Genomic DNA, 26,735 nt, shown 5'->3' with positions numbered 1-26,735 from the left:
GAGCTGGTACTGCGTACTCTTGAGTACCCCGGGGGGGAGGGGAATCACTGGTCACAACATGTTTAGAACCTAAAGGGTGTTCAAGAAAACTATAGAAAACTAGCAACCTTGTACCCAGCATTTCCCAGGAATTCTATGAAACCAGAAATTCAGTGTAATTCTGAAACCAATGGTTCATTGCAGTTGTGAAAGGTTCAGACTGCCATCTTGATTCAAAATAGCACCCAGTTGTATCCAAACATAGAGGGAAAACCTGCATCTTGATCTCAGGAACCATCATGAAAAGCTTGGTTACGATCTCTAAGGTGTCCAAATGCATAGTGGCTGGACAAACAAACTTTCCAAAATATATAGTAGATATATTTTAAAAGTTCAAAGACAAATTACAAACTGAAGTGCAATATATCTTACTGATATCCAAGGTTGGCTAGTTGTCTGAGTTTGGCATGTGAAATTCACACACACACACACACACACACACACACACACACCATCTCACTGAATTTGTGCCTTTGCCTCTCCACTCCTAATTGTTTCCATCTGCACACAACCCTTGTGATTGCCAAGCCGTATATGAGGCTTTATATAGTCAAAGCTATGGTTTTCCTAGTAGTGGTGTATGGAAGTGAGAGCTGGACCATAAAGAAGGCTGATCGCCGAAGAATTGATGCTTTTGAATTATGGTGCTGGAGGAGACTCTTGAGAGTCCCATGGACTACAAGAAGATCAAAACAAAAAAAAAAATTTCTTCCAGTAGCACCTTAAAGACCAACTAAGTTAGTTCTTGGTATGAGCTTTCGTGTGCATGCACACTTCTTCAGATACATGTATTCAGATACATTCTTCAGATGTGTATCTGAAGAAGTGTGCATGCACACGAAAGCTCATACCAAGAACTAACTTAGTTGGTCTTTAAGGTGCTACTGGAAGAAAAAAAAAATTTGTTTTGACTATGGCAGACCAACATGGCTACCTATCTGTAACAAGAAGATCAAACCTATCCATTCTTAAGGAAATTAGCCCTGAGTGCTCACTGGAAGGACAGATCCTGAAGCTGAGGCTCCAATACTTTGGCCACCTCATGAGAAGACTCCCTGGAAAAGATCCTGATGTTGGGAAAGATAGAGGAGAAGGGGACAACAGAGGATAAGATGGTGGGACAGTCTTCTCAAAGCTACAAACATGAGTCTTACCAAACTGCGGGAGGCAGTGGAAGACAGGAGTGCCTGGCGTGCTCTGGTCCATGGGGCCACGAAGAGTCAGACACGACTAAACGACTAAACGACAACAACAACATATGAGGCTTTCCCCTGTCTTCTTGGTGTCTCCTTCATTTTGCTTGCTCCCTCTTCCGGTTTCTTGTTGGCCCCTTTCCTAACTCCCTCTTCCCTACTCCTTCAACCCCAATGGGTCCTGCCTCAACTATCTCTGCAGCCCTCCCTCCCCTTTTTTTGCATACTTTTCCATCAATAGGATACTCTCCAAGTATTCAGTCTGGTGGGGGGCAGCAGTTTAAAGAGAAACTATCTAGCTACCTATTAAAAAATGGAAGGTGGGGAAGCCCAGGGAAGGCTCTCTGATGAAGACGTAAGTATATGGACAGGCACATATGGAGAGAGACCATGCTATAAAGCTTCCCTCCCCATTCCCTCTGCCTTAGCCACATTCGGGGGTGAACCTTACTTTCCCTGTCCACCTTCTACCAGGAAGACTCCCGCTCCATACCCCAATAGCCACAGACTGAGGCACCCCTGGCTTATGTCTTTGCAATTGGTCATTTTGTTCAGTCAGCTTTGGAATGTTTCAGGATGGCTAGGCATCTACGATCTTTCACAGCATCTGCATTTGTTCAATTGGAGGTGGAATTGACTGGCCTGCCCTCACAGATGCACTGATCTTGATGTGTGCCTCTGATGTTGAACTGTGTTGAACTGACGTCAAGTGTGCGTTTTTTAAATATTTGTTTCTCCAGCTAACAAAATCACACACAGAAAACAAAGCAAAAGCAAAAGGCAAATAATACTCTAAAAACCCATAGGAGATTTGAAAAGGTTGGTACTGAGGTTTTAAACAATATTTGTTGGTCTTAATCTGCTGTGGGATTTATATTGAAATTAAGAGTGGTCTGTAATTTATATAATTAGCAAATAATACTTTCCTCCCATTCTTTTATGGTCTTTCAGTGTCCTGTCCCATGAGGGTATGTGCTTCATCTTGGAAAACTTTATATTGACATTTGTGCTAAACTAGGCTCCATACTTCCAAAAGTCAGTCAGTTATATCTCTAGAATAATAGTTTTGCATTCAATATCATGTCAGAATATGATCTGTGATACTTCAGAGAAGGACATTGTGATCTCTTCTCCTTTATACCAAGTTTTATTTCCATTCTCCCTTCCACATGCTAAACTTTGTTGTGCTCCTGGGTCCCATATTCCTTACTGCCTGTTCTGCTTCTACAGTCTTATTTTGTATGTTAGTTTCTGGATTTTAAACAATCTGAGGAGTTGATGCAGAACACCAGAGACTTTTTGATTTATTGCTTGTACTCAAAAAGTACTTATTTTTTTTTCAGTTGGGGGACAGGGGAGATAAAGATAGATGAAGAGCCTAGGGAGCAGAAAAGCAGCCAGAGAAGATTAGATTCAGTGTTGCTTGGCATGCCCAACATACTTTCTAGTTACAATAACAGTGACATTATTTCCCTTTACGTGCAGCAAGCTTACATTTGTTTTGTACTGACTCTTCTGCACATCACCATACTACATATTCCATGTCTTTTAGGGCTTCTAATAGCTGCTAATCAATTTGTACTTTATCATATTATTGCAAATGATGGGTGGTGGGGAGAAAAAGGTAAAAAAAACCCACAGTTATATATCAGGTGTCTGCTTCATATATACTAAAGTTTCAAATGTCTTGTTGCCTTTAGAAGTATACCCAACATGGTTCAGCTATACTTCTTCAGTAGTAAGCACTCCTTATTTAATATTCAAGTGATGCTCCAACATTTAGCAGTGGTTAATACTTTTTCTTACTCTACAGTAAGGATGGGACAGGAAAATACCGTACTTTTCGGACCATAACACACAGTTTTTTGCTCCTAGAAAGTAAGGGAAAATGCCTGTGTGTGTTAAGGAGCGAATGCACGGATCGGAGCCATGGCTGCCGTCAGTCAAGCAAAGCGGGAGCTGCTTACACACTCTACGAGGCTCTCGCTTTGCTTGCTTTAAAGCGACCTGGAGCCGGGGAGGAGGGAGGGAAGGAGAGCCATGGCAGCAAAGCGGGCAGCAGCCGCTTACACGGGAGGAGGGACAGACGCTAGCAAAGGTCCGTGAGCTCTCTAAACAGAGCAATGAGGCTGCAGAGGGACAGCAGGAAAGATAAAATTTAAGCAACCAGCAGCAAAATAAAACCAACCTCGAGCTCTGAGCCACGCAGTGAAAACCAGGAAGTTAAAGAAAAAAGGCTGGGGATGAGGGAGAGGGGAAAACTTCGCAAATCCCCGCGTCTCAGCTGATCCGCTGGGAGGGAGCAGCTTGTTTTCAGGCAGGATAGATTCGAGCATTGTCTGGGTCCTAGTGCCCCTACCACTTTTTTGTGCTCCATTCTATTGCTGCTGGTGGCTGCTTATCACTCAGGCTGCAAGGAGGAGCACTTTTACACAGCTAATGGTGAATCCCCTGCAATCCAAGTCCTCCTCACTTGCTCAAATCTATTCTGCCTCAAAACAAGGAGCGGAAGGAAAAGGCTGCAAACTGTTAAATGGAAAAAAAACCCAGGCACAGGGCAAGTAGCTTAAGTATACCTTTAAAGCAACAGTGCTCTTTCCCTCCCTCCTCCCCGCTCAGCTCACCGAAAAGCTCCTTCTCCACGTGTGCTCCCTTGAGTGCTTTTCCTTCCCTCCCCACTTAAAACGTGGTTACAAAGCAAGGATCCACATGGATCCTCAGGATTTTTGCATTGGGCTACCCCAAACTCACCATCAGATCACATGTCTGTGGCCACAGCATGAACCATAAAAATCATGCACCCACTGTATCGTTCAGAATATTTTTTTCTTGTTTACCTCCTCTAAAAACTACGTGCGTGTTATGGTCAGATGCGTGTTATAGAGCGAAAAATACGGTAATACTATTCCTTCTCTCCATCTGGACTTACAAGCAGCAATGCCCCCTTCACACTTCTCTAATACTGTATGGAATCTGCTGTCCTGTAGTGTATGTGTGCGACCCCAAGTAGGTAGGGGGCACCAATTGTACATGTTCTTTCAACCAGATAAGTAATTGGTTGGGAAAGACCACATGATTGGCCCCACCCAAGTGGTTGCAGTATCGACGCACATACTGCAGCAACATAGGAGTAATTACAGCCCAGAAAAGTAGTGTATATGAGAAGCTGGCTGCTGTAGAGGGACCGTTACCAATAGCCAATCTATCTTGTGACACACTTTGTTGGTGAGTCTGTAAGTTGGCCGTTTGGGCTGATCATGTGCAGAACTTGGTGGAAGAGAATGAGGGAGAAGCAGCCTAGGAGAATGGTTTTTGAGAATGTTTGATGTGCCACTTGACTGCCATCTCTATGAATGCACAGGGAATGTTTAGAAGAATAAAAGTTACAGGTACCTCACATTTTTTCTGCAATTAATTTAAATCTTGAAACAACAACAAAAAAGAAAATTTAGTATTTACATTTTTTAAAACAACAACAACAACCAGTTAATAAGAGACGAGCAAAAAGCCCTTCACATAACCTTTTTCCCTTGAAAGCAGAGGCTCCAGAAGGAAATGCTTCATGAAACTACCCCCTCATCTGGGGGCATGGGTTGCCTCAGCACTAATAACTGGCATAATCTTCCCTTCAGTTATACAGTTTAGTTGAGTATGCAGTAGCAAACAAGAGGAAGCATTGGTCAAACCGCGGGTTGCACATAACAGGGCCAGATGCCAAGAGCCTTAGGAAAAGGCAGCGAGGGGAGGCGATTAGCCTGCTTGCTTTTCTATATAAAACTGACCTTTTTGAGGAAGTCTTGGTCTTGGCCTCTGTAGCATATGAGTACGTGCAAAAGAACCTCACTTCTCCAACTCTTAAAATGGCAGAACTGCCACCAATACTGGTATTGGCCAACAAAACAAAACAAAACAAAAAAATGGGGAGGGGAAATTGAAGGAAGAAAAAATACAGTTTTCAAAAATGCTTGCCACTTGGCTATTTGGGAGGAAATTATAATTGTATCCAAATAGCTAGTGCTGGCCACAGAGATAATTTAAAGATGTGATCATAAGAATATAAAAAAGGGGCCTACTTCATCAACCAAAGACCCATCTAGTCTCTTCTTCTTTGGCGATCACTCGTAGCCAAGTAAGATTGTCTTCCATAAACACGGTTTTAACAGTGAGTCCATGAGTCACTGTGGAGGCCAATTCTAGATCTGCACGCCCTTCCACAGTGGGGACACTGGTTTCCGGACAAGAGTTGATCGTGGTGAGGGTTTGCCAAGCGTGCCTTCCTCTTAGCTCGTTTCTTCCTTTTGTCCTGAGTTCGAGCATCTTCAAAGCCCATGACACCTTTGGTAAAGGCTATTCTCCAATTGGAGCAATCGCAGGCCAGTGTTTCTCAGTTGTTGGTGTTTATATACTACATTTTTAAAAATTTGCCTTGAGAGAGCCTTTAAACCTCTTTTGTTGGCCACCAACATTACACTTTCCATTTTTAAGTTTGGAATAGAGTAGTTGCTTTGGCAGACGATTATCAGGCATCTGCACAAACTCACCAAAAAAATCTGGGAGAGAGAGGAGATCCCAGCAGATTTTAGGGATGCCAAAATTATCAATCTCTTAAAACAAAAGGTGACAGAACCGATTAGAGAAACTATCGAGGCACCTCTCTATTAGCTGCAGCCGGCAAAATTCTTGCAAGGATCTTAGCAAACTGTCTTTCAACAATATCCAAGGCGACCCTTCCTGAATCCCAAAATGGTTTTAGACCTTCTAGGGGAACAGTGGACATGATTTTTTCCGCTGGACAGCTTTAAAAAAAATGCAGAGAGCAAAACCAACCACTGTATATGGCATTTATTGATCTGACTAAGGCCTTCGACACTAAATCTAGTCTAGCCTCCTGTTCTCCCCATGGCCAACCAAGGGGAATTGCTTTTAAAGCTGTCCAAGTTGGTAACTATCCTGTGGTAATGAATACTACCATTTTCAATCCCCGACATGGAATTCACCTTCTTCACAGCTGCTTTGCACTGGGTAGACATCACGTGTATATTTTCATTATACAATTGGAGTTGTACAATAGCAACATTACAAATTAGAAAACTAGAACACATATCCATCAGTGAATTTGTGCACAATCCAACAGTTCCAGGCTTTGCATCTACAGCCAGCACGAAAGCCCAGAGATTTTGAACTACTCTGCAGATTACTAACTTGCTAACTTATTAATTTACTAACTTAATGCTTACTTTGAGCTAGGGCTGAGCCTCAGATCTTATTTTAGATGCCTGGACTCATCCCTGGAACACGTGAACTAATAAAATGCCTCTGGGTGTCTGTAGGGTACCTTTCCCTCACCATGAGGTGATCACAGCCAGCAACCACACACCTGGAATTTGGCAGCATGGAATCCAGGTGAATGGCTTCCAGGCAGGATTCAGCATTGGTACCTCTCAGTTCTTAAATTGAGCCTCTGGGCATATTGGCCTGTCAATGATAACAAAAGGGATCATGCAGCTGTAGCAAGAATTCCAGAAAAAAGCACCAAGATGATAGCTCCATGGAAAGAAACTTATGCCACATTTTAAGGATAACTTTCTCAGAAATATAACTCAAAACAGCCAAAGAGTTTCATTTATAAGTCCATTTAATTCAAGGTAATTGGAATCTGGTTTCTCTGAAGGCCGTTCAAAAATTACAGCTAGAGCAATCTCAGAGTGGGACGTTTCTTAGCTTGATAGCCACTGTAGTCCATGGTTCGAGTGCTGGACTTGGAAGGCAAAATTCAACTGTTTGGATTGACTAGATGGATGAAGTTAATATCCAGTTCTCTAAATTCTGTTGAAAGTCAGGTGTCAAATACTGATGGTTACTACATATCTGTTGTCAATAACATTGATTGCCACATGCCCAACACTGTCAAGTGGATTGTCAGATGCTGAGTGCAAAATAATAGTTTTGCTTAGAGACAGCAGTCTTTTCTGTTTGTGTATCTATTGTATAACACAGGAAGCTGCCTTATACTAAGTGAAACCATTGATCCATCTAGCTCAACATTGTCTCCCCTGACTGACTTTAGCTCTCCAAGGTTTCAGACAGGGGATTTGACCAACCCTACTTAGAGATGCCAGGGATTGAATTTGGGACCTTCTGGGATCTTCTTCACATGCTCTGCTACTGAGGTATACCCTCATATACAAAAATTACATTGCTCAAGTGGACATATGATGTTTATGAAGCTATTGAGAAAGAGTATCACCTGAGGAAGAAAAACATTTGAAGTGCTTTGAGAATTCTGGGATATGTAGAAATCAGTTATTTAACAAATCAGGAGGGAGAGGTTTTTTGCCCCTTTTTCAGTGTTGTGCTATGTGGTATATGATTCACCTTCTCATTACATCTGGCATCATAAAGTAATGACTGCAGCTTCGTGTCAGATTTTGCTACTGCAAAATTTTGCAAAGTCAAATGCTGATGCTGAAGAGCAAATACTTGCCAAGCACTCATAGTTGGAGAATAGTAACCATCAAAATTCAAAGGTAAATCTGAGGGGATTTATTTATTATTATTATTTTTGCAGATTCGCTTCAACTCTTCCCCCCCCCCCTAAAATTTGGTGTTAGTTTGTGGACTCTGTGGGCTTATCCTGCGCTCTTTCCAGGCACAGTCCACAGTCTTTAACAATCCATGTCCGTGAACACCCTTTTTTTTCTCTGGAGCTTTCCCTGCAAAAACCCACTCAATCAGAGCAAACAGCAACCAGCAGAAAACTTGAATTGATGCGCTAAAGTGTATGTTTTCAATTGAGCGCTAAAGTGTATGTTTTCACAGGGAAAGTTTCAGAAGGGAAAAAAGGTTTGCGGACACGAATCTTTAAAGTCTGTGGACTGTGCCTGGAAAGAGTGAGGGGAATGGTAAGTATGAAACACACATACCTGACCCCATACAAAAGCTGAAATGGGATCAGTATCATCAACATGCTGGAAATTGTGCCAGTTTGAAGAAGGGAAAATAACACTGCTTCAGTTTTACCACACCACTAACGTGTGGAGGTTTTTTTCAGGGGGAGGCGGTATCCTGCAAATCCATCATATCCTTATTACTTTTCTTCCCATTGCTCACTCCCTTCTTAGCTTTTCTTGGTGGGAAAAATGTCAGATGAGTACATGGTGAGACATATAGGACAAGTAAATCTTTACTGGATCACATCTAGCTGTTTACAGGCTTTGTTCTGGAAGGTTTTTGGCTGCTCAAGTGTTTACATCAGACACAGATATTCAGAACACAAACAAACAGGACTAAACTTTAAAAACCATATTTTATGGCTTGCCACCTGATTGCCTCAGACCTCTGCCCTGACATCAGACTCTGTGATGTGGCAGCTGACACACACACAGAATTCAGCCACGCCACAACTCTAATTTGACTGCCATGGAGTTTTACCAAGGCTTGAACTGGCCCCAGTAAACCTGATCTTTTAATGGTGTCGGAGACAATAAATGTACTTTTACTCTTGCCACATTGACAAGAAGGTGTTTCAGCAATCAATGAATTTGCCTTTTAAAAGTGATTTTAATAGACTTTTCAAAAATAGCTTGCTATTGGAAAAGTGACAGCCTATTTCTCCTGAACATTTCTTAACTAAATGTGAGGACTTTTCAAAAAAGGGAATGTATGTCAATAGCAACTGAAAGCTCATTGGAACTAAGCCCCTAGAAACGCAGTTTCTACTGTACATTGGAATGTATGCAGTGCATGGAAAATGCTACACTCAACCCCCTGCTAACATACCTCAAATGCTGGCAGCCCATATGTTAGCCACCCGGTGAGAAATGAAATGTTAGCAATCTCCAAGAATGGGCATATTTGAGTGTGTAGACTGTAACTGTATGTACATCCCAGACTATTTATTCTGTGAAAATAGCAACCCTGTCATGCTCCAAACCAGCCTGAAGGGAAACATCTGGAATTGAAGTCTGATTGTGGCAGAAAAAACAAGAAGAGATTAAAGGCAAATGTGAGTTTCTGTACCCTTCAGGTAGAACATACTATTCTATCTTAAATATACCATAGTTTGTTTCAAGAATCGCTAAGCCCTCTACCAGATGTATGCCCCTGAATCATTGTGCTGCTGGAGAAACACAACCACCTTTTGACTGAAATGCAACTGTTCTGAGCTCTTTGCAATCTTTTGCCATTGCATTGAAAGAGAAACACTTAAAATATTTGGTCAAACTGAAATAAGAAGAAGAATCATTTGTTACTGCTGAATATAAATGTATTTGCTTCTAAACTTCAGTTCATGCCCTACACCACGGGTAGCAAATACACTGCCCTCTACATGTTTTGGACTACAACTCAGCCCCAAATAGCACAATCGATTGTCAAGGATGATGAGTGTTGTAGCCCACAACATCTGGAGGGCACCATGTTGGCTACCCCTGCTGAATATCCCTCAGTGGGACAGTTGGGCCACTTTAGTCTTCTGTATTTCTATAGGGGCTCTTTCCAATGCTCGATAAACTTGCATGAATTTCCCCCCTCAGCAACAGTTGCCATTAAGTGGTGCATGAAGCATACATTCTGAGCTAATTTGAAATAGAGACAATCCTGTTTTATTCATTATGTTTGCATCTAAAGAATATACAAACCGGAAAGAATGTAACTCTTCTGACTTCCTCTACCAGCGATGTTTTACCAAGAGCAGATTTTTCTATTATTTCTGTTTAGCCTTCAAAATCCATACTCGATGAAATCCATGGCAGTATTCAAGTGGTTTTTGCATGGCAAGTATGTTATGTTAGGTTTCCCTCTTGAATAACCTCAGTTAAAGTAGATCAGAACCCCAGAAGAGATTTTCATTTCATTCTTGTGTTCCTTTTAGGGCTTAATTTTTGTAACAGTTCTTCAAATCATGTGGGTCTTACACCTGACAGTTTCTGCTTTGGAACATAAATTAAAAGCTTTCAGACCAGTGCCACTGATCCAATGCAAATTCTAAGGAAGTGTGGGGTAAATGGAAGTGTCCATAGGCACTCTTGACTCCTGGAAATTTCCCTCACCACACTTCCTATCTTTGATCCCTCATGCGTTCAATGCCATACCTTGGCATTTCTTTACCTCTCAGTTTACACCAATAACATTATCAGCTTTGTTGATTATGCTTCATGTGATTCTATGAACCTTCCCATCATATCAAGATCAGATTCTTGTCTTCACAGTGTGCAAAAGTGTTTTCCAACTTCTGATTAAAGCAAAATGATTATTAGGAACCAGCAATAGCAATGGATAAAGTGCAAAATGCACAAAGTCCCTTTGTTTCCTTGGAGTTAGTTTACTTCTCAGGAATTCCAGAGTTAAATGTTCAAAATATGATTCATATGCTTCCCCTCCCCTCAGGAGAAAAAGGGATCTGCTAGACATATGTTTTGAGAAAAGCAGGGGGAGAGATGACGTGAGTCAGGAGCCTGGAAGGAATATTTGGAGGAGTGTTCTGTAGCCTTGATTTTCTGTAAAATTTACTGCCTTTGCTTATTGCACAGACCATTTTTTCCTGGAATATTGCTAGCTTTTGCCATTCTTTTTTTTTTTTTTTAGAACCCAAGCAGTAAACAAGAATTTTGAAGGGGAAAGAAGCCAAGAAAAAGTCAGGCCTATTAGTCACACAGCTGCACTTCCTGTCACAAACGACCCCTGTTGAGTAATCAGTCCAAATATGCCTATTTTCTGTTTTATTTTTATTCTGTTTGAAATCTGCTAAAATCTCAGCTTTGGAAGACAGAATAAAAGAATCCAGTTCACAGAAACACGGATAAGAGCAGATTAGTTGCCGGCTAATTCATTTTCCAAGTACCATTTCCAAAATTACTTCTATACAGCCTAGGAGTGCTCCCATATCTCACTTTTCAATATGCAATGTAGGGCAGATTAGCTCACCAAGGTTCTAGAAAGGTCTGAGCAGACTCCCATGTTTTCCTCAGAGGCAGAATCTGCCTCAAGCCTCACAGTATTTCAATTGTTTAGAGCAGAGACCTAAGAGGAAGGGATTCCATTTTCAGCTCTAGTTACTCTTTAAGACTCATTTGTCCTTAAGGCAGCAGAAGCTCTGTGAGGATACCAGGAGGAATAAGTCTGTGTACTGATTGCAAGTCCCTCTCTCCCCTCACACTGGCAAACCCGAGACAGTGGCGGTGTGGCAGACAGAACCATTAGGAAGGGTGAACCTAACTAGCATGCAGATTCACATCTCCATCCTTCTGTCAACCATAGGAAATGGGGTTTTCATCTCACTCCTACTTAGTCTGAGTCCCAAACCAGGTGCTATGGACACAGGCAATACCCAGAACTCTTTGAGGAGAAGAATGTGCTTTGAATGTGTTTTGAGGGTGTGTAGACAGCCAAAGTCTCTTAACATGTTGACACACTCACAATCCCAGTTCTCAGCTGGTTTTCAGGAGCATCAACTCTACCTAAACAGTGTCCATAGTTCTCCCCTGAGGGCCCATCCATACTTATATTTGTTCTGCATTTCTGGGCACAGGACCAGGCTTTCCAGGTCTGTGTCTGACAGGGTTGTCACCCACCCCTGGCGGTGCTGTTTGCCGCTGAATTGGAGCAAACAACAATCTGCGGAAAACCCAAATTGCTGCTTGCTCTGATTCAACAATAAAATCGGGTTTCCCTGGGGAAAGCAATGGGCGGGGGGGGAGCACTAGGACTGTGAAAGCATGGACCTGTGCCTAGAAAGTGCAGGGCAAAAGGTACATATGGATGAGCCATGACTCGGGGACCATTTGAGGTAGCAACTGAGCATGTGAAGAGTGGGGTCTAGACTATGGTTACCAGACATCAATGTTTCCTGGGGACAGACTCTGGATTTACAAATCTGTCCCCGGACAAAATCCATCCCTGGATTTCATTCAATGTCCCCGGATTTCATTTAATGTCCCCGGATTTATATTTTAAGCATTATAGGTTTATTAGTAGGGAATGAATGTTGCGTGATTGGTTCAACGGCACAAGACACATCATATGGGGACTTCCGGTGAGGCAAAATGGCGGGCGCCAGAGCAATAAGCAGCTCCTGAAGCCAGCCAGAGCCAACTGTGCTACCAGGCTGGCTCCGGGCTGCTGAGACTGCTGCTGCCACCACCACTGCAGAGGGGGAACCAGGGACGCCACGACCCAAATCGAGCCAGAAGCGAGAGTGCCTGGCCAATTGCCCAGCGGTGCTCTGGGACCAGGAAAAGCCCAGAGCCAATGCAGGGAGAAGGAGGAGAGAAGGAGAAGGAAGAGAGAGAGAGGAAGAGGAAGGAGAAGAAAGAGGGGAGTCCCGGTTTTGCCACGCCGCTGCTGCCACCACCACTGAGGATGGTTAGGAGAGCACTGGGAAGGCAAGGACAAGTGGCCGAGCCCAGGCCCAACCTGAGCCTACTCCATGGCGGCTAGCACTCCAAGATTGCAGGCCAGAGCCCAGAGGAAGGCCTTGCAACAGAGGAGACCACAGAAGAGAAGATATGGCTTCTTATTTTTTTAAAAAAAAATATCTTTTTTTAATATCTTTTTTTTCTCTCTTTTCAGAAAGAATAAAGTGTCCCTGGATTCTTTGGAAAAAATCTGGTAACCTTAGTCCAGACCAGTAGCACAAACTAAAGCTGCTGTTCTAAACACTAGTTACTAAGAAATAACTCCCATTGAATACAGTGGGACCTACTTCAAAGTTAACAAGCAATAGAATTGTGCTCATTAAGCTACTCTCACACATCAATATGTATATAACCATCATGCTCCATAGCACAGTAGCCAGTATAAGTGAATGCCTCTTTCTTCTCCACTAAGTGCTGTGCATTATGACACAAATTGGTGGCTCTCTTAAACTGCAGTTTTGTGACTTTTTGTGTGTCCTGTTTTAGGCATGTCTAAATTATAGGTGATTATGCTTATTTCCTAACCTACTAACATTATTTTTTTTAATGTAGTGACTGATTCATTTCTTATACCTGGTAGGCATGGGAACAACTTTTGCTTGCAAGAATTATGTGCCATTGTTGTTGTTGCTGAGCTGCATACTTTAGAGTTGCATACAAATAAGCAGAGTAGTGGGGGGGTTGAGTGGGGGGGGGTTGTTTGTTTGTCATTTGCTGTTGATTTCTGCATGAACAGTCCATACCTCATTTGGTACTCTATCCCTGTTTGCACTCTACTTCCTGGTATTTTTGCAAGAGGAACAAGCTTTTGAAGGATTGGCCTTGTCTGGACAAGATCATATTGTTCCTCCTCTTGGGCATTTGTCTTTACCTCCCCCTTCACTGTAACTAGCTAATTTATATCATTGTACCCCATCACCTAGAAAATGTTTTTTTGCTATTGTGTGCAGAGCTGTAGCCAGGTGATCTTTGCCCCAGCAGAAACGTCCAGATTGTGCCCCCTAGCCACGGACAGATTAGCTCTTCTTTCCGCCTCTCCTCAAACCCACCCCCAGCCACCCATTCAATTCCTCATGCAGTTCACCTTGTAATGAATTCTTTCACAGAAATTCCAATATTTAATTTATTATTTCTTAATAAAAGGTTTCAGCAAAGAAAATGACATTTTGATGTGAGTTGACAGGTTTTTTTTTATGTAATTCAGTTGTAAAAACAATACACAGATAGGCCTAAATGAAATGTACAAACAATATCATACTGAATTGTTCCAGAATAATAACTTTACATTATAATACTATATGATGTAAAATGGCATTACTTTTGCAATATCTGTGTTTATGTGGTTAATATAAAGTAAGAAGACTATTATGATTCACAAGTCACAAGTTACAACTTCTTATTTACAAGAGTTGTTATTTGGAAAAAAATATGAAAGTCAAGTTAGGCCAACCCTGGCTTTAAGTAGCAATCTCCTCAATTAAGTCTGATGTGATTATAACTTTATTTTTCTCCCTTTAATTGAAGAAAATTCAGTAATAATTTCATCAAAGTCTATTTTTTATGTTAGTTCATACTCGCCACCCCCAGCTACAGCCCTGATTGTGTGGCATTTTCATCAGAAGCTAATCCTGGCTACATTAAACAAGTGTAATGACAGAGATAATGCTGAGACAATATGGGGCAACGGTGAAATTAAATGAGTGCTGCTCACTCAGATTTGTACTTCAGATTACCTTCCATAGCAGCTTGATGATTTTATCCTCAAGGTCAGTACAATATGCTTTACAGCACTTCTTGCAAATCTGCCATAAAAGTGATTACATACAACAAAATAAAATGGACTACAGGAAGCAACCATTTTGCATGGGGGTTCCACTCCTGGCCCCCACACGCTTTGGCAGAGTATGCATACGCCCGCTTTGCCCTGTTACGTCCTCCATTCTGCCCTCTTCTGGATCCAAAAGGACTTGCACGTCGGCAGTTGTTTCAATTGGACGCATGCAAAATGGTCGCCACCTGTAATACAACAAGCTTTCCCCTTTCATAGCTAGTTCTTTGAGGAGGAAAGAATCATCTGTAGCTAGAGTCATTCCAGTAGTGGGAAGAAAAATGTTCATAGCTCTGAGAAAAGAACGCCTAAGTGGCTCCATCCCCCCCCCCCGCCTTATTTTTAAAAAGGAAAAAAGAATGCCACATGGCTCAACAACCACAACATCAGCAATGACAAACCCCCTATTACTGTCGAGTCATAATCCAGGTGGCCAGGCCACCTATGAAGCATGATTATGAGCCCATTTCGGAACATAGGTTAGACACTGACTTCTATACCCCTTGCTGTGTTGCCCAGCTGGGTGACAGTGGAAGAAAATGCCCTGTTTGGGTGGCTGTGTAAATAACAGGCGAGTCATTGCTGTTTACTCTACATAATAACAGGGCCCAACATATTTCATGAGTTTGGATGTTTACATTTGTATGTAAATTAGTGGTGATAGCATGTGATTACCTTAATTTGCGCATATTCTTCAAGTCTGACATATAATGGTTCCAAACCACAGTATACAAGCAAATGCAAATTACAGCTTTGACAATGAGTGAAGTTCTGTAAGTGCAAGTCAGGTTTATACACAGTCACACTGAAGTAGGCTTGAACATTGTTTACATGTATTGAGCACTGTGATTTTAGTCTTCAGACACATACATGTATAAATGGTTCTAACAGATGAGTTCCATGTCCCTTGAGCTGAAACCTCTCTGAGTTATGCTACTATATACTCTGCTGGTAAATCCCATCAAAGCTGATTTTGCTCATTTTTGTTCATCCCCTTTTTGCAGTTTTGGAATATAAGCCCTTTGGCATAACTTTCTTTTACAAGGTAAATTTCTTTTTTTGTAGAACACCTATAGATATGAGAAAAAGAATGTCACATAGAAATTAGTAAGAGGTGACTATCATGAACACCATAAAATGTGCTTTGTAGCCTGAAGACAATAGTTATAAAGGTGGAGAGAAGAACAACTGCCAAAAACTAGGTGCCAATACTACCCTGTAATTCTGATACAACTCAGAACAGAATTAACAAAACATTCAAGCCACCAAGGTTTTTATTACCTTTTAAAACTTTCTGTTACCTACATCCATTAAGCTGTCAAGGAACTGGAGGTGAGAGGTTTTCAGTTCTTGTAGTGGCTCCTTCATGCCTTGCATCCTGGACTCATCCTATCTCAAGACGAATTCGTTTTGCCAACATTCCTGCACTCCAGCAGTAAGGATGCATCCGCACAAGACTTTCTCCTGCTTCTGTTTGCTGCTACAGGAGGTGTATTTCCCTGAAAACAGAAAAGGTTCATTGTGACTTTTATGAGAAATGTTGTACCTTGAGTGGTGCTGCTGATGTAGCCGGTGCTGGTTTTGCAATTTTCCCCTTCTGTGACCCAAATGGGTGGAGCAGCACTATCTACCTGATTCTGGGTATATGCGGTTGTTTGATTTGAACAGATCTGGCAGCACAAGGATCACGTCTTTCTGTCTTGCACCCATCTGACTCTTTGTACTAAGAAGGCAAAGATTAGGTCATCACCCTTAAGCACTTTTGCATTCTTTCTCTCAGAGCTCACTTTTACTAAAATGTCACAATGACTCCACAGCCTCTGAGGCCTTGCCCTCCTTTCTCACCTGTCCCACATCACCACAGATTTCCTTTCACTGAGCTGGTTCTCATGTCACAGTAAGCCAAATGGTGGTTTACTGGGACTACACAAGCATGCAGGCTCCCAGAGAGCTGAGAGTTTAAACATGAGTCCCAGTTTCAGTACAAGTAAAAAAAGAGACAAATGAACAAATCAGCTATAGGGGCCTCTGTGGGAACCCATGCATTTGAGTAGGCTTGGTAAGCAGGGAATGAGGAATCTTTGACCCTGCATATGATGCTGAACTACAACTCCCATCAGCTTCAGCCAGCATAGCCCATGGCCAAGAATGATGGAAATTGTAGTTCAGGAACCTCTAGAGGGCCAAAGGTTCTGCACACCTGTTGTAAGCCATATTTTGACTTGCCATGATGGGCAAACCAGGCCGTAGTCAACTTGCAGTTTGCTAGCCCCATCCCTGCCTTTCCCTCTGTTGCAAGATCACACCTTTGGGTTCCTTCCTTCACCCAAGCTTCACTATGTGATATGGCAGCAAGCATTACACAAGGCCATAGTTACCCCAGCCCCACACAAAGCCATGCTTTCCTGTGTCACTTTCTCTGATGGCCCATTCTTCTTTTAAGCGCCTTTCTTTTTGGATTCAGCAGCAGTCCTCAAAATCATACTTCTGAAAGGGTTAATGCCACTGCAGTCAAAATAAGGAGGCGGAACACAATTTTTGAGTCTTAATAAAACACAGGTGTTTTTACTGCAGAACTAAAAAAAAAATTGCAGCAAGCAAGTATTAACAAGAGCAGAATGCTGTGGAAAAATGTGCTATTGAATAATGAGAAAGCAGTTTGGAAAAGCAGCAGCGGGCTGTGCTAGGGGTTTATGAGGAATGCAGCAGTCGCCGGCTGAGGTTTACCTTAAAGTTCACCGGAGGGTGGGGGGGACACATAAATCTTGCATGAACTGTTCCTCTGACAACATGAATTTACCCTCCAGTGTATTACACCAGGGATTAACTCTTGACATTCTTCTCACTGTATGCATGTCCTCTCTTTTTTCTCTTTTGCTTGCTGTTTGCTTTTGTTCCATTTCCCCCCTCTTATTTAAGACACAGATTATTTTTCCAACCTTTGCATGTGGTAAAAACATAAGAGAAATGCACACATGCATATTTAAGCAGATGATTTAAGAGCTCAAGTTCCCAAGGGTGGAACTATCAGCATAGAAATACATTCGTATTCCTCTGTCAGTGTAATCAACCTTCCCTGAAACAACAAAAAAAACTTAATAAGATATAAAAATTCAAAACTTTCTCATCCCTCCCAAGCAAAATATAATAAACCCAGACTGCATGTAATGTGGGGGTTGCAGGAGAGGAGATTGCAGCTGCTGCCTTCCTCTCCAGGTTCTCCTGCTGCTCAGTGCTGAGCCATGGTTTGGCTTGATCAGCAGGAAGTCCAAACCCAGGTTCAAGCTGTAGACCAAGAACAAGCCTTTGTTCTATAATGGAAGGAGAAAGGCTAGGAGAGCCTACCTATGCCCTTCCTTGTGCAACTGCTGCAAAACTGCCCTGTAGGGTTGGCCAGCTGCCTCCGGCCAGCTACTCACTGCCACAACCACTCCCTTTCACACTTATAGCTCACAGATGAGACAGAACTGTAAAATACTCAAACCCAGGCTCTCAAGACAATGCACTCTGTGTTTCCTAGCCAGATTCCTCTCGGTTTACTCAGGACAACAGGGCTGCCATCCAGCTGCCTCTCCCACCCTAGGATTCCACGCAGCCTGCTCTTTTCTCAATGAAACCTCCTTTTTTGCCCTAGCGGCGTATGCCCAGTGGCCAGGTATGTGGGATATTATCCGGACCATAGTGTTTTGCAAAAGCACACTTCAGCACCCAACAGCCAAATTATATGAATTTTTATTAAGAATAAAAAGGAGAAATCAGATTAAAAACAAACTGATCTCTGTAGCTCACTCCTTATGCTGACCTAGTTACTTAGAATCACAGAATTGTAGAGTTGGAAAGGACCCCAAGGACCATCTAATCTAGGAGACCTCAAACTTTTTAAACAGGGTCGTTTCACTGTCCCTCGGACACTGTTGGGGGCTGGACAGGAAGTTTTGGAGAGTGGGCTGGCATGCTTGTGGGAGCTGGGCACCTCGGAAGCCGGGAGCCTGCAGGAACTGGCCAATTGTGGCGCGCACTGCCCAGTGCACCTCTTCAAGGAACACGGAGATGGAGACAAGGAAAAGCTTGTGCCTCACTGCAGCTGCTGCCCCATGCAAGTGTTTCCACCCCTTCATCCTCCTGCTTCCCGGAGGTGAAGGCCGCCGCCTGGACCACTTTGCCGCTGGCCTCATCATCCTCCACTGTCATTTCAGCCGCCAATGGGAGCCCCACAGCGTCCCCAAGCCCTAGCCCAGACCGGCTGTCCTCCAGGAACGCCGCCGCTGCTGCCCCTCACGGGGATGCAGAGCAGCAACAACCACAGGAGCACCAGGGCCGAGTGGCGGCGTCTCTGCCAATCAAATACTGTGCCTGGTTTACCTCAGCATGGCACAGTGTTTGATTGGCAGAGATGTCCCCGCACCGCGCTGAGATAAACCAGGCGCAGTGTTTTATTGGCAGAGATGCAGCCACTCGGCCTCTTCCGTCGCCATCGCCTGGAGTCTCGGCTTCGCGGCAGGTTCTTAAATGGCCAGGCGGGCCGGCTTTAGAACCCTAGCGGGCCTGATCCGGCCTGGGAGCTGTAGTTTGCCAACCCCTGATCTAGTCCAACCCCATGCAATGCAGGAATCTCAACTACATCATCATGACAGATGGCCATCCAACAGACTGTTTCCCTTGCATAATTCCACAACCCACCCATATCCCCCATGAAAACAGAGTCAATCTTGCATCCCTCTGGTATAAAGCTCTGCCTTTATTGTGCTATAGTCATGCATTTGGCAATATCCTGCCCTACGCTAGCTTATGGAATAGTTGTGTTAGTTTAATATAGCAGTTTCCTTTTTTAAAATGTGTTTATTCTCACAATGGGTTGGTTGTATTAATTATATAAAAGTTGCAACTGAAACACATTCAGCAATATCTGCTGCCCATATAGACAGATTTGAGGGGGATATATGAGTACAGTAGCATTAAAAAAAAAAAATCTCCGCCTCCCTGCAAATTTCACTAAAGGACAAAATAGAGCAGTGATTTCCCAGGAACTGGAAGTGAAAGGAGGAACTGTTGGAGTGTTTGTTTCTGGTTAAACTGAATGTGATGTGGAAGTATTTTTCCTAGCCTAAAAGCAGTGGCAGGGGAGGGAGCTGACTGAAGCTGCAGCACAGAATCTTTCCTCTGTGCTGTTCCTCCAAAGTCAATCTCTCTTCCCAGGTGGGGGACCAGTTAGAATGGCCCACTCCCAAGAGACTGGTGGAACCTGATAGATTCCTGACTGCTCTGGCAGGCTTTCCAGTGGATAGAGCAGGTGATCCTGCTGAGGCCCTAGTCTCTCTCCTGTGGACTCATTCAAACACTGTAAAGCTCACTTTGCTCTGTCATGGTCGATGAAACAGACTGGATGAGGGCTGGAGCATAAGTGGCATCAATCTCCCTCTAGAACCAACCAAACATGTGCTGAAGCTTATAATTGGGCCTGCCACATGGCTGAGGGAACAGCAAAGAGATCCTACTTTGCTGCCTCCGTTACATTGCTTTGTTGGAGTCACAGCAGCATTCTGTTTGGAAATAGTGTTAAAGGACAGAATGCAAGTCTGTCCCTTCTGACAATTTCAGTTTATCCTGGAGTTACCCAGCCTAACAGCATCATCATCAAGGAACTGCCCAGCAGAGTTGTTCCATGTAGTTCAGAGGAGGGCAGACCTCTGGAGCACATAGTGTCTGCCTGGCTGGCTAAACACTTGGAAGACAATGCTGCTCGGCTCCACAGTGGTTTAGAGACTGGTATTGTGGCAACGTGTGCTGACATGTCCAACCCAACATCAAACCCAGTGTTGTGGGATTAATTCCAGTTCATAGGGCCTGACTGGAAACTACCTGATCAATGATGGATTACTGCAGGGCACTGTATGTATATAAGGCTGTGTTGTTGGTTGTTCAGAGTTGGCCAGGGTCATCTGATGGCAACAAGAAACTGAGCTTTTACTGTCCTTGACCCAGTCCTCTGGAATGCTCAGGCAATAGAGATTCTTGTTTTAATCTTTAAATGTCTGCTGAAAACTTTCGTATGCTGCCAGGCTTGTGCAGGCAATTAATAATTCAGATTTCTGTAATAGTTGATATTTGATTTTAAATATGTGCATGGTTTTCATTGGATATATGTGTGGTTGTAAACCACTTTGATTTTTTTAATGAATAGTGATATATAAATATTTTAATAAATCAATAATAAACGCAGATACTTTTTTCTATCCTGTGCCCAATAGCAACTTGAGGAAACTTGGGGAAAATTTATCTGGGGAAACAGAATGATGGGAAGGGTTAACCCCTTTCTCTCAATACAAGAACCCCAATTTAACAAACACACAATAGCAAAATGAAAGACATTAGAAGATCCAAACAGGGATCTCCCACTTCATGTCTAGTTTGGCCTTCCTTTCATGCAGTTCAGAATATTCTGTTTATTTAACCGTATAAAAGAGAGTGTTTCAGCTGTGTGGAAAATCAACATGCTCCACAGTACAGAGTAAAAAGAACTTTAGAGGAGCAAGTACTGCAGGCTCGTCTCCAGGAGCCTGCACATCCTTGTGGTCTTGGTATACCATAGTTTGGCTTGCACACCATGCGAACCAGGCTGAAAATGGGTGGTGCAAACCACAGCTTTGCAATATTGCTGAGACTGCAGTGGAAAGAAATTAATAATGATTCCTCCTAGCATTCTAATACCTTTGGATGCAAATAAAGGATAAGCCTTGCCAAGCAATATTTATATTATGTAAGGACACTACAATATAGGATACAGAAGCGACTGTGAAAATTATCAGCATGCCAATCTACTCATCAAAGTGATAATAATCAATGTTTCAAGGCTGGAAGATGAGCAATAACTGCAGATCAGCAACAGGACTCGAGTCTACAGCAGTGTAATAACTAAAATAAAAATCAGTACAACTGTATTGATTCACATACTCTCATTTTTCTGAGTGCTGAAATCTCATTTCTGGTAAAATGAGCAGGCTAAAGAAGAAGAAGACGCCATGTTCCAAAATATATTAGGAAATCCTGACCCATTCTCAGTCAATTCTGCACGAGTTGCACTTCTGAAGTTTTTATTTGAATTTTAACAGGTACCCCCTGAAATTCTTCAAAATCCCAGAAAAACTGTCTTTCCACTGTCAACTGTGCAACAAAAAATTAATATGTGCAACATGGCAGAACAATTCCATTTTGACATACCTGAAAGCATATAGTCCGAAAAGCTACTTGTTTCTCAAGCAAATGCAGTTTCATAAAAAAATTCACTTAGCAGGGGTTTTTTTTAAAAAAAAAAATCTGAAATGGGTTGGCAAAACAAATGTTTGGATAGGCAGGATTCTGATGAAGTCCTTTGCCTTGTAGTGGGTGAAGAATGACTGAGTTAACTTAACCAGGATTAATGCAAGATAATCTGTCACTGTGTCACGGAGCTTCAGGCAAGTGGATGAATGAGTCTGAATTACACAATGTTGTTTGCTTGCTTTTCCCCTGGAAGAACTGTGGGAGACTTCATAAACATTTAATTAACCGTTTTGTTGCAATGTTTAACCATGTTGTCTGAATGCTGATCCACAAATAGCTGTGTTCCCTTAAAGCCACAAGACAGGATCATCAGCAAAGAGAAGACCAGGGGATCCCAGGAGGGGCCTAGTAAATACAAACATTAAAAAAAAGGCAAGGCAAAGGAAGAATACATTTCCTGGAATACAGGACTCAAAGGTCACAAGGTCAGAGGTACTGAGCTTCTCATGCATATCTGCCATTCTCTCCATGTCTGTGCTTGCTCTGAAGAGGGCAAAGATTTAAGGAAAAGTTTTCTAATTTCTCACCCTCCCTTAGTCCTTGCATTCAAAAGTCTATTGAAAGCCTCTTTTAAGTCAGAATGGACACAAAGTGAACTGCCCCAATGCAGAAGCACAATCTGGGATTTTATGCAAGCAAGAAGTTTTGGGGGGTTTTTTCGTCTGCTACATTTTGCTGAACTCATTTTCCATGCAATTGCAAGATAGCTTTTGTTCTCAAATTTTAAGTCATGATTCTTCTACAAGAACCTCAGGGGTATCTGTGGTAAGTACTGGGACAGTGAGGGAGTGTTGACCTCAATCATAGTTGTGGGCCCTGGAAAAGAGGAAGAAAGAAGAAACTGAGATTAGATTGTTATCCCAACCCAAGAGAAGAGGACCACACATTATTCAAGAGTTCCAGCAGTGAGACTGGCAGTTCCTTATATCAGGCGCAGACACCATAAAGACCCTTCCTAAACTACCCAGGGGATGCGAGTGGCACTGTGGTCTAAACCACAGAGCCTAGAGCTTGCCAATCGGAAGGTTGGTGGTTCGAATTCCCAGCTCCTGCCAACCTAGCAGTTTGAAAGCATGTCAAAGTGCAAGTAGATAAATAGGTACCGCTCCGGCGGGAAGGTAAAGGGCATTTCCGTGCACTGCTCTGGTTTCGCCAAAAGCAGCTTAGTTATGCTGGCCACATGACCCAGAAAAACTGTGGACAAACGTTGGCTCCCTCGGACAGTAAAGTGAGATGAGCATCACAACCCAGAGTCGTTCACGACTGGACTTAACTGTCAGGCGTCCCTTTACCTTTACCTTTAATCTACCCAGAGAGTGGAGACATTGAACAGAAGTGAATGAGCAGTGTCAGATTTAGAGGGCTATGGGCAGTTCCCCAGCACAGGGTGCTGAGCCGAGGAGGCACAAAATGAAGGAGATCCATAATTGAGAAGACCCATTTGAGGGTGCCAAATTTGGGCTCACTCAGGACGCCATATTACCAAAAATTACCAAAGTTCGCCCCTGGGGCAAGGTGTCCATTTCCAGGTGCAGAACAGGGATAGGGAGGCTGTGTCCCTCTAAATGTTGTTTAACTCCAGGTTTCATAAGTCACAGCTAGCATGGCCAGTTGCCAGGGATGGTGGGAGTTGTGGTCCAGCTGTTGGAATTCTGCCTGGGTCAGAGGAATGTGCCACAGTGTAGGCACCGGCAGATATTCCTTGTCGACCTCCCCGCTGCTACTCCCGGCAGATAAGCAGGCGAGGTCTCGGCGATTCTTCCCAGATGTGAGAAGAACACACCGTTTCTTCTCTCTCCCCTTTGGTGTCCCCCAGGGAGGGGAAAGAAGCAGACAGAAAACTATTTACATTCTTTATTTCTGTCTCTTACATCAGTGCAGAGAAAACATGTCTGCACTCCACAGCAGTAAGAATCAAAACTCCACCCATGTACTTCCAGTACGGGTCACGTGACACACACACTGAGCTAACATCCGGTGCTCAGTACAGAATGGACTGCCCCTTTGTTCCCATGGCAACAGTCACAAACATCCTGTCTGGCTTTCCAGCCACAAGCAGCTGACTGAGCTGCTACAGCCTTTGCTTGCTGCTGCATTGGTGCTTTATGGTAACACCAGCAACATCTGGGAGACCACAGATACCTCTTGTAGCTAGGAGGAGAAACAGATGAGCCCACAGAATGCAGCCTGCTAGGAAAGCTGCATGGTTATTGAGTATGGCCACAGTGGCATAATTTTGGAGTAGAACTGAGATGGGGGCACGATACCCCTGGCCCCTGGCTATGGGAGAGTAGTTAATGGGTGCACTCAATAGCTGGAAAAGCGGAACAGAAATTACACAACAGCTATTTTCCAGACAGGAAAAACTGACTACATATGTATCACATGGCATATAAAAGTTACATGTAGTCCTTGGGCTGCAATTGATCACCACTACCAATAAAGTAATCAGATGACGTGTGCATGCATGCACGCACCCAGACACACCAGTCTTTGCCAAGACGTCTGCAGTGTGAAGCGCAGCATCATGTAACAGCAAGCAAGGGGCACTGGACCTGGGCCATAGAAAGCAGAATTCCGTGCTAAAGCTGGGTAGTGAAATCTCCCTGGCAGATAACTTGTTCCAACAACTTCTAGAGCATGACGGTGCCATATAGAATGATGCAAGCTCCCATCCTCCTTAGGAAATAATGAAGTTTTTAAAGAAGCCAAGGTCCATCTTTGTATTCTCTTGACAGACCTGTTGACACCTCAGATGAGGAAGGGCTGGATCCTGGCAATTGATAAAGCAACTCCTTAGAAGGCTCATGTACTTGGGTGGAATCGCCCAAATGGGTGGCATCTTGGGTAGACATAGGATCCTTCCCCAGATGAGGACCAGTTTGAAGACTCTTGATCTTGCTTGTTGAGCAAGCCTGAGAATGACAGGACTACCCTCCATGTGTCACTGGGAACATAAGTTCACAGTAAGCCAAGTACCATTTTTCCAGTTACACCTAGCTTGCCAGCTGTGGCCATTCTTGGACCCGCATGGCTTTCTCACAGGGATCCATGCCCTGGTAGCCTCCTGCCTTGACAAGTACAATGACAGATTAAACTGGGGGCTTTAAAACCCTGAAAACTTGGGAATATAAAGTTAACCTCCCTCCAAGCAATGGAAGGCTCACCCATGCAATAACCCTTTTCTTTTCTTTTTAAAAAACAGTAGCTTAGCTGGCAAAGAGAGAAAAGAACACTGGTGTTCGGGGGCAGAAAGTCAGTGGAATGTCTGAAGTTTGAAGCGAAAATTTTACACTAATTCAACCATGTTTAATTGGCTTTCTCTGAAAGTTAGACAAATTTCTCACAAGGTAGGTTCCCCATATTGAATTTCATACTAATGGGACACAGCTATCTTGACTTTACAATGAATACAGCTGGATTGAGGTGGGAAAGCAAGATATTTAGAACTTGGGAGCTTCTGCTGCTGCAATTGCTGCTCTGTCATCTGATGGATGTAGCAGTTATCAGTTACAGTTGTAACTCGGAAGTCGAACAGAATCTGTTCCGGAAGTCTGTTCGAAGCCCCATTGGACGTTCGGCTTCCAAAAGAACGTTTGAAAACCAGAACACTCACTTCCAGTTTCAGTCGTTCAGTTGCTGTAACGTTTGACTCCCAAAGCATTCGGGAGCTGAGGTACGACTGGACTATGAATATTCGTCATGCTAAACTGTTATTAGAAAGAAAATATATTCCAAACAGGGGGAAAACAAACAGTTCCTGGGTTCCATCTCAGAGAGCGTTGTTTTTTAGAAGAAAGTGATTCCTTACGTCTAAAGCCCTGTAAAACTGAAAGTAGCCTGTTCCAAATGTACTATAATTTTCCTGAATATTCGTTTTGTTTTGTTTTTTGGGAGCATTCGGCTTTAGGCAGCTTCTTTCAGGAACAGCTTCTGGCACTTACAGGGTGTTTTCTTGCTCATTCAGCCCTTAATGCACTGGGTGGGTCTCTTGTTTCTTCTGCCTTCCAGGCAGCTTCCTCCTAATGCTCCCAGGGCCTGGCTCAGAATTGCAGAGGATTACTCAGGCCAATGGTGTTTGTGGCCTTCAGGACTGTGTGTCTTCAGGGGCTGATAGAGATAAGGGCAGTGGAGGAGGAGGCGGCGTGGGTGGATAGCTAGTCACTGCAGCTGCCCAAAGGCTGAGGGGGAGAGACATTCTTTTGAATGCATTCAGACACACTGCTATTTCCTGCTTTGCTCTCAAAGTGCTCCACCTGCTTTTACTTAACTATTTCCTGATTTCTGCTCCTAGAAATCCTTTGCTGGAGTAGCTGGTCTCTCTCAGAAGTATTACTTAAAACTGGCATGTCTGTGTGGGGCTTTTAAAATGGCAAGTGCTTGTTACCAGTTCATCCATCCAGGAGTATGCCTCTTAAATCCAAACTCTTCTTTAATATATCTTAGTTCAAATGACTAGAATTATATTTACAGCTAGCAACCATCTGCTTATATCTGTATTTTCTGTGTGTTTTTTTCCACAGCATGCAGACTGTTGAAAATAATATGTTGAATCTGCACCGGGATAGTTCAGTGGGTACAGCAGGAGACTCATAATTTCAGGGTTGTGGGTATGAGCCCTACATTGGGCAAAAGATTCCTGTATTGCAGGGGTTAGACTGGATGGCCCCGGGGTCCCTTTCAACTTTACTTTTCTATGATTCCGTGAACTTGTGCAAAGAATTAAGGAATATAAAAGAGCAAATTTCTCAACAGACTTTTGGAGGGGGAAATGGCATAATTAATCAGGAAGGAAAACCATGCCAGATTGTGGAATATTTACATCATGGAAAAAAGACATTTATAATAAAGTGTTATTAAACATAAAATAATATACTGTGCTGAATGATTCTTTTACTAAGGCAGTGATCCTAAGCGCACGTACCATGGGGCAAGGGTACC

The 26,735-nt window shown here is 43.1% G+C and overlaps 1 protein-coding gene and 1 long non-coding RNA gene across 16 annotated transcripts in view; one reads left to right on the top strand and one right to left on the bottom strand.

Moving 5' to 3' along the window:
• The window catches only part of LOC309364806, a 142,648-nt gene that overhangs the window by 41,019 nt on the left and 74,894 nt on the right, over nucleotides 1–26,735 (bottom strand). For 3 of the 5 annotated variants that reach the window (XR_014165879.1, XR_014165880.1, XR_014165881.1), the window contains 4 exons: nucleotides 22,568–22,610; nucleotides 20,699–20,751; nucleotides 16,106–16,979; nucleotides 15,756–15,973 (listed from right to left, as the gene is read on the bottom strand). This is a non-coding gene — a long non-coding RNA (uncharacterized lncRNA). The remainder of the gene's footprint in view (nucleotides 1–15,755; nucleotides 15,974–16,105; nucleotides 16,980–20,698; nucleotides 20,752–22,567; nucleotides 22,611–26,735) is intronic. The other 2 variants (XR_014165882.1, XR_014165883.1) reach the window with 2 other exon arrangements.
• The window catches only part of RAD51B (RAD51 paralog B), a 366,487-nt gene that overhangs the window by 295,452 nt on the left and 44,300 nt on the right, over nucleotides 1–26,735 (top strand). The gene's annotated exons all lie outside the window — the stretch shown is intronic.

This window comes from Podarcis melisellensis (genome assembly GCF_964234715.1).
Source record: "Podarcis melisellensis genome assembly, chromosome: 1".
NCBI lineage: Eukaryota > Metazoa > Chordata > Lepidosauria > Squamata > Lacertidae > Podarcis > Podarcis melisellensis.
Note: the sequence above shows the minus strand (reverse complement) of the source record. Positions and strands in the feature narration are given on the sequence as shown.